Source organism: Hakea prostrata, chromosome 1 (assembly GCF_041222555.1).
Source record: "Hakea prostrata isolate BN-2017 chromosome 1, UWA_Hpros_2, whole genome shotgun sequence".
Lineage (NCBI taxonomy): Eukaryota > Viridiplantae > Streptophyta > Magnoliopsida > Proteales > Proteaceae > Hakea > Hakea prostrata.
In genome coordinates, this window is record NC_142600.1 from 37788126 (window position 1) to 37801848 (window position 13723).

Here is a 13723-nt window from a genome sequence, read left to right on the forward strand (position 1 = left end):
TTTGGATATTAGAGATAATATGGAGTAAAGTTGGCAAATATATTAGATATTGGTGAATTTTAAATCATGGCATTCAATCTTGCTGCTCAAGAAATTATGAAAAGTGAGATATTAGCCAAATTGGAAATAGGTGGAGGTCTAAGGAACAAAATTGGTAATAAATCTGAAAATCGGGTAAACAGACCTACCTTCAGTATTTTGGGCATATCTCTCTCGTATGAGCTTGGATTTCGATGATTCAAGATGATATGGAACGATATTAAAAATATCTACAACTTTCCAGTTTTGAGTTTTTCCAAATTCTGAAAGAATAAAGGTCTAATCTACGGGTAAAGAGAAGAGATTCATTGTGTGCGGGAGACATAAAAGAGAAGCCAACCACAGAAAAGAGGACGGCGAATGCGGCTCTGATCTCTCTCATTGCTGAAGAAGAAGACCACTTCTCTCTCTCTACCTATGTTTCATCTTTATTTTTCTTATGAACTTTGTGATAATGAGTAGCTAGTTCCTTTTCTTTGGGATGTAGATGAACCATGCTTATTTCATTAATTTGATTGTTCTATCTCTTCTAGTTGATTGTGTTTGAGTTTGGCCAAAGATGTTCTATAGCTCAGCGAACTAAGCGTGCCAAGCTTCCGCAAAGGACGATAGTCTTGCGAAGATAGGGCATATCTAGGAAAACCATCCTTAATTTACTTTGAAGTGTAGAGTATATCGGTTAGGGAAAAGCATTGGGGATTCGAAATCCCAAAGATCTTCACATATTCATAGTTAACATTTTTGCATTAATTAATAGATTTAGTTTAAATTTAGTTTTGTTGAATTCAATCTTAGTGACTTAGCCTTTCAGTTCCCCATAGTTCGACCCCGTACTTTCTGCTTGCTAGATTAGTATAGGATTTTATTTTTGATTGGTTAGCGACACGATCAAATTTTGGCGCCGTTGCCGGGGAACCTAAGCACGGTTGCTAGGATTGATTTTTGTCAATTAGGCAGAATATTTAGAGTAATATTAGTGTTTTTTATTTTTTTATTTTTCTTTGCTTATTTAACTAATCTCTTTTTCTTTTGTTTTGTAGGTAACTGCAAGAGTAGCGATTAGATAATTAGTTTAGGTTGTTATGTTTTCTTTTTTAGATATAATTGTATTTAGGACTTTTCAATTGTAATATTTACATTAGATTGGGTTGTTTAGGTTAATTTTTAAAAATCCCCATCCCTCAAATCCCACATGTATAACTTTTGTTCGAAAGATCACGTGGATTGCGCTTCAGGTACGTCCTAGACTCTCCCTTTTGCTATAGTTATTTTCTTTGAATTTTTCTTATTTAGCTTCTTTTTCTTCTTCTTCTTCTTCTGTGTGTTTGCATGGTCGTCCGTCCCTAAACCCTAAGTTGACTCCACCTGATTTAGAGTTAGAAGAGACTTTGGCCACCCTTAGAAGGAAAAGAACCATGGCAAACTATGAGCCTCCAATGAGGCCCTTGAGTGAGCATTTCATTCCTACGATATATACTCCGGTTTCTTGTATTAAGTTGCCTAACATAGAGGCGGCTCAATATGAGATCAAATCTAGTGTGATTCAAATGCTACCATCCTTTTATGGACTTGCCAATGAAGAGCCTTATAAGCACTTAGATGCGTTTTTAGAGGTGTCCTCCACGGTTAAAATTCAAAACCTCTCAGTTGATGCTTTAAGGTTACTTCTTTTCCCATTCTCCCTTAAAGATAAAGCTAAGCATTGGCTTCATTTTTTGGGCAATGTTAAAATTTCCACTTGGGTAGAAATGCAACAGGAGTTCCTTAAAAAGTTCTTCCCCATTGGCCGTACCAATAGCATTAGTAGAGAGATAACGAGTTTCTCCCAACAAGAAGGAGAACAATTTCATGAGGCATGGGAAAGACTAAAAGAATTACTTCGAAAGTGCCCCCACCATGCTATTCCTAAATGGCAATTGGTTCAATGCTTTTATGATGGCCTTAGAGACCGACATAGGCAAATGGTTGATTCTTCTTGTGGTGGGACTTTCATGCACAAGAATGAGAAAGAGGCATGGGAATTCTTTGAGACCCTTAGTGAAAATTCCCAATACCACACTTCAGCAACTAGGACTGAGACTCCGCCCATTGGGCATCCAACGAGGAGCGGTCTCTATGAGATCAATCCTACTGTTGAAATGAACACTAAGGTTGACTTGCTATCAAAGAAATTGGACCATCTCTTGTCATTAGGACAACAAACCCCATATCCACCTCCATTTAATATGCACCAAAATGCCTATAGGAATGAGCAACAACCCTCACATAATTCATCATTTGAGGATAAGGTACTAAAAACACTTAGTGGATTAGAGCAAAATACTCCATTGTTGCATTTCCATTCTCAGTCCATTAACAAATTGGAAACCCAACTTGGTCAACTAGCTGATGCCATCAGTAGGAGGGAGGCTAGCCAATTACCTAGTCAACCGATAGGTAACCCTAATCATCAAATTGGGTCTGGGAAAGAACAAGTCCAACCAGTGTCTATTGTGACACGTAGTGGGAAGAAATATTATTCACCTTTGTCCATTCCTAAGCCATTGCCCATCGATCTTGAGAGTCGAGAAGAGGTTGATTTGACCCATGAGACTGGTGATGATGCACACAAGCCTAGTAAAGAGACACCACCTATGAGTATTACCCATCAATTTCCTCGTAAGGGGTTGCACATTCCAATTGTAGATGGTTCTACTTCTAAATCTTACACTCCCAAAGCCCCCTTCCCTGAAGCTCTTAAATCCTCAATTCCAGATCCTAGAAAGAATGCTAAGATGCAAGAAATTATTGATTTATTCCAACAAGTTCATATCAATCTCCCACTATTGGATGCTATCAAGCAAGTCCCAGCTTATGCTAAATTCTTAAAAGATCTATGCACCCAAAAGCGTAAGTTGGGAACTTAGACTCTGAAAACTGTGCACCTAACTGAACAAGTTAGCTCTATAATTTCCAACCAACTGCCCCCTAAGCTTAAAGATCCTAGTACACCTTTAATTTCATGTGTCATTGGATATCTATCCATAAGCAAAGCATTGCTTGATTTGGGAGCCAGTGTGAATATTTTACCCGGCTCAGTTTATGATAGGTTTGGCCTAGGAGATTTGAAATCCACTGATGTGATACTACAATTAGCAGACCGCTCAATCAAACGACCTCGTGGGCTACTTGAAAACGTTTTGGTAAAGGTTGATGATCTATATTTTCCTGTCGATTTTTTTATCCTAGATATGGATAATCCAACTACCAATAAGTTACCACTAGTCATTCTTGGACGCCCCTTTTTAGCCACTGCGAATGCTTGCATCAATTGTAGATCGGGTGTCATGGATATATCATTTGGAAATAAGAAACTTAGAGTCAACATCTTCAATGCATCCTTAAGCCCAAATAGAGATGAAGAGTGCTTTGCGAATAACCTTATTGATGAGGAAGTGGTGGATTATACTCCAAACATGCTTATTGATGATCCCCTACAACGTTACTTGTCATCTGGAGAATCTGACCAACTTATTGAGGAAGTCAACACATTGTTGGACTCTTCCACTCCTTTGGAGCAGCCACCATTTCCAAAGAGATTTGAGCCTCTACCTCCATTAGCTGCATCTCCCCAACCCTCATCCCTCATATCTCCCCCTAAGTTGGAACTTAAACCTCTCCCTTCCAATCTAAAGTATGCATTCTTAGGGGAAAATGAAACATTGCCTGTCATTATTTCTTCTGATCTATCACCTAGGCAAGAAGACCACCTTCTAGGAGTGCTTTCTGAATTCAAGTCAGCCATTGGCTGGTCCTTAGCTGATCTTAAGGGCATAGACCCTTCCATATGTATGCATCGGATATATTGTGAGGATGGAGCGAAACCCCGTAGGGATCCTCAGCGTCATCTGAATCCTAATATGAGAGAGGTGGTGAAAAAAGAGGTGATTAAGTGGTTAGATGCCGGAATTATTTACCCAATCTCTGATAGTGAATGGGTCAGTCCTACCCAGGTTGTCCCTAAGAAATCCGGCATTACTGTGGTTCCGAATGACAATGGTGATCTCGTCCCAACTCGTACCACTACAGGTTGGCGTGTCTGCATTGATTACCGAAAGTTGAACACAGTCACCAAAAAGGATCACTTCCCCTTGCCATTTATTGATCAGATTCTAGAGAGACTAGCCGAGCAAATCCACTATTCTTTTCTTGATGGTTACTCTGGTTACAACCAAGTTCCCATTTGCCCTATTGACCAAGAGAAAACAACCTTCACTTGCCCCTTTGGTACATTTGCATTTAGACGCATGCCTTTTGGATTATGTAATGCTCCAGCCACCTTTCAAAGGTGCATGATGGCCATCTTTTCTGATATGGTTGGCCAATCCTTAGAGGTTTTCATGGATGATTTCTCCGTCTTTGGATCTTCCTTTGACGAGTGTCTCAACCGGTTATCACAGGTTCTTAAAAGATGTGTGGAGACCAACCTTGTTTTATGTTGGGAGAAGAGCCATTTTATGGTTCAAGAAGGAATTGTCCTTGGACACATAGTGTCTGCACGTGGTATTGAGGTCGATCCGGCCAAGGTTGAGGTTATTGCCAAACTACCCCCTCCCACTTCTGTTAAGCAAGTCCGATCGTTCTTAGGCCATGCTGGATTCTATAGGCGCTTCATTAAGAACTTCAGCTTGATTTCTAGACCCTTATGCAATTTACTTGCAAAGGATGCCCCTTTTACCTTTGATGAGAAATGCCTTCATGCTTTCCATACCCTTCGAGATTTATTGTCTAAAGCACCTATCTTGAAATCACCTGATTGGTATCTCCCTTTCAAGATTATGTGTGATGCATCTGATTTTGCTCTTGGTGCTATTTTGGGTCAAAAGGTAGATGGGAAACCAGTCGTTCTTTACTATGCTAGTAAGACCCTCTCAGATGCTCAGATGCATTATACTACTACTGAGAAGGAATTACTAGCAGTGGTTTTTGCCCTTGATAAGTTTTGTTCATATCTTTTGGGCTCAAAGGTGATTATCTATTCAGATCATACAGCTCTTCGGCACCTTCTCTCTAAGCCTGATGCCAAGCCTAGGCTCATCCGCTGGATTCTACTCCTTCAAGAGTTTGGCCTAGAGATTAGAGATAAGAAAGGCTCAGAGAATGTTGTAGCAGATCATTTATCTCGGATTCCTCTTGATTCTATCCCCTCTAAGTTGATTAGTGAGACATTTCCTGATGAACAATTATTCACTATATCTTCTACATCTACACCTTGGTATGCTCATATTGTTAATTACTTTGTTACGGGGAGGATTCCTTCTGCTTGGGATAAGGCTGCTAAAGACCGCTTCTTCTCCTCACTTAAATACTATTATTGGGAAGATCCTGAGCTCTTTCGTTATTGTTCAGACCAAGTCATTCGTCGTTGTGTCCCTGAGAGTGAGATTCAAAGTATTTTATCCTTTTGTCATACTCTTGCCTGTGGGGGACACTTTAGTGGTAACAAGACCACAGCAAAGGTGCTGCAGAGTGGTTTTTTTTTGGCCTACATTGTTTAAAGATGCCCATTCTTTTTGTAGAGCATGCCTTAGATGCCAACAGGTTGGCAATATTTCCCATAGAAACATGATGCCCCTTAGCCCCATTGTTGTTGTTGAAGTTTTTGATGTATGGGGTATTGATTTTATGGGACCTTTTCCTAAATCATTTGGTCATGAATACATACTTGTAGCAGTTGACTATTTCTCTAAATGGGTAGAAGCTAAAGCTACTAGGACCAATGATCATAAGGTAGTGATGTCCTTCATCCAGAGCCATATTTTTAGCCGCTTTGGCTTTCCTAGAGCTATTATTAGTGACGGCGGTAGTCACTTCCGTCATTGGCGGGTTGGATCTTTGCTAAAGAAATACTCCATTACCCATAAGGTTGCCACTCCTTACCATCCTCAGACATCTGGTCAAGTGGAGGTTTCTAATCGTGAGATCAAGCGCATCTTGTAAAAGACCGTTAGACCTGATCGCAAAGATTGGTCTGTTAGATTAGAGGATGCATTATGGGCTTATCGGACTGCTTATAAAACTCCTATTGGTATGTCACCATACCGTTTAGTCTTCGGTAAAGCTTGTCATCTTCCTGTTGAGTTAGAGCATAAGGCATTTTGGGCAATTAAGACATTTAATTTTGATATGTCTGACGCTAGTTCTACTCGCCGTCTTCAATTATCTGAATTAGAAGAATTGCGTAATAATGCTTATGATAATTCGCGCATTTATAAGGACCGAGCCAAAGCTTTTCATGATAAACATATTACTCGGAAGTCCTTTGTACCTGATCAGCGAGTGTGGTTGTTTAATTCTAAATTGCGCTTATTTCCTGGTAAGCTTCGATCTCGATGGGATGGTCCTTATGTGATTGTTCAAGTATTTCCCTATGGTGCGATAGAGATCCGTAACCCACTCAATGGGCAAACCTTTAAGGTAAATGGCCAACGACTAAAGCCCTATATTGATGGCCTTGCTGATGGCCAACTTATTGAGGAGTTGGACCTAGAAGACTTGCCTCAAGACTCTTCATGAGTCTCTCACTGAGTCTGGCTGAAGACACTAAACTTAGCGCTTTATGGGAGGCAACCCATTTGTATAGATGTTATTTCTTGTTCTTTTTCTTCTCTTTTCTTTGTTTGTTGTTAGGTTTTACTGTTGCGTGCTCTATCATGATTTCAAACATCGGGTACACTCTTTCCTCTATTTGCTTCTATTATTTTTTTTGCATGCATTGAGGTCATTGCATAATTTAAGTGTGGGGGGGTGTCAACTCGAGTAAGACTTGTTGATAGTTGATAGAGCATTGTCACAAAGATAAAAAGTGCCCAATTTTTTCTAGCTTTAGTAAGATAAATGTTTTAATTCCTTGCTTAGATACAAAATGAGAGTTTAAGTGTTTTAGAAATCCCATCTGATGTAATGAACACCCTCTTGAGAGAATAGTAATGGGTTTTACATTTTATGACCGATGTTGAATCGGAAAATAGGAATTCCAGGTAGTCCAAAAGGTTTGACCATCTAGTTATCTTGTATTGCCTTGTGCTTATGGTGACAAGTTGAGAACGATTTTAGACTATTAAATGTGAAGTAAATTGAAGTATAATGTGAAAAAAGAAAAAGAAAAAAAAAATGCTGAAGTTTAAAGGTTAGACCTCCTTCTTAGTAACCAGGTCTCGGTGTCACCAACATCGTGCTTCGCGTCAAACAGTTGGGGTGTCTTTGGTCCAGTCTTGGCCTGTAGCCTAGTTGGCTTGAGTAAGTAAGTTCGAGGGGTATTCTACACCTAGTCCCTTAAAGCCATCTGGCTTGAGAGCGGCTGACCCAACACTCGTTACATAGGCCATCTAGAAAGCTTAAGAGGCAAGACATTGCACGGACTAGAACTGTGACCATTAAGGAAAGAAGTGAATTAATGTGCTTATAAAGGAGAAATGTCTAAGAAGGTCAATATTGCTTAGATCTTGAGTTCTTGGTATTATTTGGTACCTAGTTTAGTCTTTTCTGAGGGTGAACTGGTAGACTGAAGATAAGAAGAGACTTCTCGATTGAATTGTTTGCCTAGAGCTAGACTCAAGAGAGGGTGTAAGAGCTTAAGTGTGGGGGTGCCTATATTCCCTTTAATCTTTAGTGGTGTGTCTTTGTCTTGGAATCTATCTTTCTACTCTTACTACTGCCAGAATAATTAGAAGAGCACTTAAGAATTTTGTGTGTATATTCTCTGCAAACACTCATGAGACACAACTCGTCCACTAGGGTAACCTAGGGGTTTAAAGGCTTGTTGCACATGTTAAGTGCAACCGTGATTCCTACGAAAGTGAGTTAGGTTTTTCTTTCTTTATTTTTTGTATTAGTTTTATTTTTTTGTTTTGCTCGAGGACTAGCAAACACTCAAGTGTGGGGTTATTTGATAAGCATGCATTTACCATTATTTATTTGACTTAATTCCCCATACTTATTTAATTAAAGAGAGCTAATTGAGTATTTTTGTGTATTTTTCAGGAATAAGGAGATTTTGGATATTAGAGATAATATGGAGTAAAGTTGGCAAATATATTAGATATTGGTGAATTTTAAATCATGGCATTCAATCTTGCTGCTCAAGAAATTATGAAAAGTGAGATATTAGCCAAATTGGAAATAGGTGGAGGTCTAAGGAACAAAATTGGTAATAAATCTGAAAATCGGGTAAACAGACCTACCTTCAGTATTTTGGGAATATCTCTCTCGTATGAGCTTGGATTTCGATGATTCAAGATGATATGGAACGATATTAAAAATATCTACAACTTTCCAGTTTTGAGTTTTTCCAAATTCTGAAAGAATAAAGGTCTAATCTACGGGTAAAGAGAAGAGATTCATTGTGTGCGGGAGACATAAAAGAGAAGCCAACCACAGAAAAGAGGACGGCGAATGCGGCTCTGATCTCTCTCATTGCTGAAGAAGAAGACCGCTTCTCTCTCTCTACCTATGTTTCATCTTTATTTTTCTTATGAACTTTGTGATAATGAGTAGCTAGTTCCTTTTCTTTGGGATGTAGATGAACCATGCTTATTTCATTAATTTGATTGTTCTATCTCTTCTAGTTGATTGTGTTTGAGTTTGGCCAAAGATGTTCTATAGCTCAGCGAACTAAGCGTGCCAAGCTTCCGCGAAGGACGATAGTCTTGCGAAGATAGGGCATATCTAGGAAAACCATCCTTAATTTACTTTGAAGTGTAGAGTATATCGGTTAGGGAAAAGCATTGGGGATTCGAAATCCCAAAGATCTTCACATAATCATAGTTAACGTTTTTGCATTAATTAATAGATTTAGTTTAAATTTAGTTTTGTTGAATTCAATCTTAGTGACTTAACCTTTCAGTTCCCCATAGTTCGACCCCGTACTTTCTGCTTGCTAGATTAGTATAGGATTTTATTTTTGATTGGTTATCGACACGATCAGACATAGAAGTTTGAGGCTGCCTAGAAGACTCAGCAATCTTGGAAGATCCAGACTCAAGGAGGGCAGAAGGAGTTTCGGTTTTTCTCTCTAAACCTTTTTGAGAAACTTCAGCAAACTCGAGCCAGAGGACGCTTAGGGTTTTGTTATCACTATCCGACCGTTCGGAAGGAGAAGCAAAATCTTCATTACCACTACTATTACCAACACTGGGTACCAGAGAAGCCCTATTATCCACCATTACTTGTTTCAGTAAACTACAAAAAGATAAAGACCAGTAAACTTACTGATTCAGTGAGGCAAAAGCTTGAGAGCAAGAAGGCGCGAAGCAGACAACAAAGGTTCAAATTCCAGACAGGAAGAATGAAACCTACGAAGACAACGAACCGCTTTTAAAACACCCGCACGAGTGTTCGAGAATCTGAACGATCGAGATTGATTCAAAATCGACGATCGAGATTGAAAGACGTTTTGAAAGTTTGAACTCACGAATCCGAACACTCGTGAGTAGTGGATTACGTGAGCCACGACAGATCGATTGCAAGGAGACACGTGGCCTTACCCTCACAACGCTCGAGGAAAAGTGACCACCGCATTAAATGTGATATGACATTTAATGGAGCACGCAGAGTCAATCACCTGGCGAAGAACCCAGTTAAAAACCAAGCCCTCGGGATTGACCGGACGCTTGGTCTGGGGGGCTCATGATATGGAGAAATTATGATCAGACCGGGTTCATACCTGGTTCGACCCTCAACCCCGGTCGAGACAAAGGGAACCGACTCGCTCCCGAGCGAACCGGATCCAGAAGATGGCTTGCTGAGGAAGAAAACTTATTCAGCTACAAGCACGCCCTAATCCTACTTATGGATTAGGGTAATTACCCTAATGATGGCAGACTCGAATTGACGGCTGCGGCTAATCATTATCGAAGGGATAATCATCACATAACCTAAAGGGTTATCTCAGGAGTCCTCTACTAGTCCAAACTAGTAGAAGTCTATTGCTCAACGGATCTAACTGTTAAGATCCAACGACTACCCGAAGAAGGCTCAAGTGCATCCAACAAAGGAGATTCGTAAGTACACTCTATATAAACCTGACTACCATACGAGGTGAGGGGATCAAAAACACACAATCTGAAACTCAGACTCAGATTCAGATACAGACTGATAGACGTAAACTATCAGCAGCCTGCTATCTAGATCACCTTTCCCAGTTCTTTATTCCTTAGCTCTGTGCTTCTAGCAGAGCCGTTTGTGATTAAATTCATCAACTGACTTGGCCTTCGGAGGTGGACTCTCGACCCCAGCGGTCGGGCCACATCTGACGCTTTCGTTTTGCAGGTCATCACGAGGAGATCTAAGGGCTGAGCAGATTTTGGACGCATCAAGTTAATTAGTAGGTTGGGTAGGAATACTCACTTACCTCACATTGCCATGATTGGGATTGGGTATAAGTTGCATTCTTATTTCATTTCTCCATAGGAATATGAAGAATTTGAATTAGGATGCAAATGCATATGTGTATTGGAAAATACCATTATGCCATTTCATTCCAGGTTCTTGATATACTTTGGGCTATAGTATTGCTATAGTATTTGCATTATAAATCTAGGGGAAGGGAAATTGATTCCCAACACTCATTTCATTCATTAAAGTTCTTTCTATTGCTTATTCTCCATTTCGGTTATTTAGTTTAATTACCTATCATTTGGTTATTTAGTTCATCAATCACAAATCAATCTTATTAATCTTGTTTGAATCAGTTTACTTTTACATTGAAAGTTAAAGATAAAATTTTGCGTGGGATCAATACTCTACTTATTATTTACTACTTGATTGCAACACATTCACTTGCATAGCATCTTTAGACACAAGCAACAAGTTTTTGGCGCCGTTGCTGAGGATTTTTGTTTTTGATAATTGGTGTAAAAGTAATATCTAGTTTTATTTACAGCAATTTCTTTACTTTGATATTAGTTTCTTTTATTCCCAGGTGCTTTACCCTTGTATGAATCTGCTGCCTGATCAAGAGTTGATACCTTTTGACTTTGAAATCAAAAAGACATTTCGAGCTAGAAGAAAGAAGCAGCAAGGTTTAGCAGCAGTTCAAACAATGGCTGAAGCAGCAAGAAATGGGGTGAATAATAACAAGAATAATATGGCAACTGGGGTGATGATAGAGATAGGGCCATTACAGCATATGTTGTACCCATGTTACATGAGCTGAATCCAAGCATAGTAAGGCCAGAAATCCAAGCCTTACATTTTGAACTTAAACTAGTGATGTTCCAAATGCTCCAAACTGTGAGACAGTTTAGTAGGATGCCAACAGAAGATCCTCATCTCCGTCTTAGACTCTTCATGGAAGTAAGTGATTCTTTAAAGATACCTGGAACAACTGAAGAAGCCTTGAGATTGAAGCTATTCCATTACTCATTGCGGGATAGGGCTAGAGCATGGTTGAACTCTTTACCCCCATAGTCCGTAGCCACATGGAATGATTTAGTAGAGAAGTTCTTGATGAAGTACTTCCCTCCAACAAAGAATGCCAAGCTCAAGAATGGTATCACTGGTTTCAAACAATTGGATAGTGAATCTTTGCATGAAGCATGGGAAAGATTTAAGGACCTCTGGCGTAAATGTCCTCACCATGGAATCCCTCATTGGATTCAAATGGAGACTTTCTATAATGGGTTAAATGGACAACTTCGGTCCATAGTGGATGCATCAGCAAATGGGGCTATATTGGCAAAGTCATATAATGAAGCTTATGAGATTTTGGAAAGAATGGCCAACAACAACTACCAATGACCAGCTAAGAGAGCTGCTGCAAATAAGAGAGTGGCAGGGATTTATGAGTTGGATGAAGTGACAGCCTTAACTGCACAAGTGTCATCTTTAACTAGTGTGTTAAAATTAGTGAACCTGGCTGCAGCTGTACAAACTCAACAAAATCCAGCAGTCTCTTATACATACTGTGGTGGGGAGCATTTCTTTGATAGTTGTCCATCTAACCCAGAATCAACCTACTATGTTGGTAATTTCAACAAAGCCAATAACCCATATTCCAACACCTATAATCCTGGTTGGAGGCAGCACCCTAACTTCTCTTGGAATGCTCAAGGATAGAGTGTAGGCCCATCTTCTATTCCAACATGACCTCATCACCCGTCAGTCCTTGAAACCCGTTGCCAAAATCTGGTACCACTTCTTACAGACACACTTAATGCCCTCCATGTATATCTAGACTGTTTCAACGGATAGAGCCTTAGTCCTATGCTCTATTTTGGAGGGTCGTCGGGTCAATGTGGGTCACCGCATTCATGAGGCCATTTGTGCTTGTGCAGCTAAGTAGGGTGATCGTTTAGATTTTCCTTCTTTAATTACTGATTTGTGTTTGGCTAACATTGTTCCTGTGCAGGATATTGATGCCCGCACACCTAACAAGGGGGCCATCACACGATACATTATTGCACATATGCTTCCTACTGCTACAGCTACCACCTCTAGTGCACAACCTCTTGATGCTGCAGAGGCCATACCACCCCCTTCTTCCACCCCCGGTGCCTCTAACTCTCTTTACGCTCAACCGGAGCAGCGCATCGCTCTCATGGAAATCACACAGTTTCACCTAATGCTTGGAACTTCAAATCGACGTGACTTACACACCGATTATTGGTCTTATGTGGCTGCCCGTGACCACGCGTTTGAGACTAATTTGAGGATGAACAACACCCGTTCACATCTTTCCCCGCTTTTCCCACCCAAATCTTTTCTCCTCCTTATGGCAACAAAGGGAACCACATTCTCAATGATGAAGAAGATCAATAGCTAGTTCAGGGAAGTCCTGTCCTCCTTCTTTTTCTCTATTTTTCCATTACTTTATTTTTCTTTCTTCCGCTGTGAGGACACTGCTCATTTTCAGTTTGGGGGTATGCTTTGCTCTGTTCCAATCATTGCATATGTCATTTTGTCATCTTTATTTTATAGATGTTCTTAGTTTCTTAATTGTTTTTAACTTTCTGTGTGGTTCACTTTAAATGCTGAATCTTTTGCTCTAGTTGCTAATTTCTAAGTTGTTGTCCAGCATTCTAGAGTCAGGGTTTTGTTAGCTTGTTTATTGTTGAGTCATTTTATTTGCTTGTTTGTTTTGTTTTTTGAGGCTGAAGTAATGTCTGTAGATATTTGTTTTGTAAATGTTTTGTGTATTCAATCTATGCTAGTATGTGATTTGGATGGTTGTTAGTTAATGAGAATGCTAGTGCTTCTTAATCTGATTTTGTTGGAGATCTTAGCACAAGTCTGCTATAATGATCTGATGTCTGCATTTACTTATTTCTGTTGTGTCATATCATTGAACACCAAGTGAGGTTTCAAGCTCGGAGAACCCGGGAAAAGTTGGACCAATGTGAAAGTTTAGGATTTTAGAATTGGTTGAATGAGAGCCTTGAGACTTACACATTAGGGGTCCCCATTTGGGTGTTTCCAAGAATTTTGTGCATTGTAAGTTGGCTGAGGTTTGACCCCCTCCCTTCCCCCACAAGAATAATGCTCCGCTATTTAGGGCCGCCTAGTAACCGGGAAATATGCATGTAACCCATGTGTATTTTTTACATCAACAGTGGCTTGGAATATGAGCATGATATAAAAAAAATAAAAAGAAAAGCAAAGAAGAAGAAGAAGAAGAGAATAATGTTCTACTGTTTTGGGCAACCTA

The 13723-nt window shown here is 39.8% G+C and overlaps 2 non-coding genes across 2 annotated transcripts; both read right to left on the reverse strand.

Moving 5' to 3' along the window:
- Window positions 1-1835: 1835 nt before the first annotated feature.
- On the reverse strand, window positions 1836-1942 carry LOC149028905 (small nucleolar RNA R71). Its single transcript, XR_016171299.1, has one exon. It is a non-coding gene; the product is annotated as a small nucleolar RNA R71 (small nucleolar RNA).
- A 9614-nt stretch (window positions 1943-11556) lies between these two features.
- LOC149028906 (small nucleolar RNA R71) lies at window positions 11557-11663 on the reverse strand. The gene has a single exon (XR_016171284.1). It is a non-coding gene; the product is annotated as a small nucleolar RNA R71 (small nucleolar RNA).
- Window positions 11664-13723: the final 2060 nt, after the last annotated feature.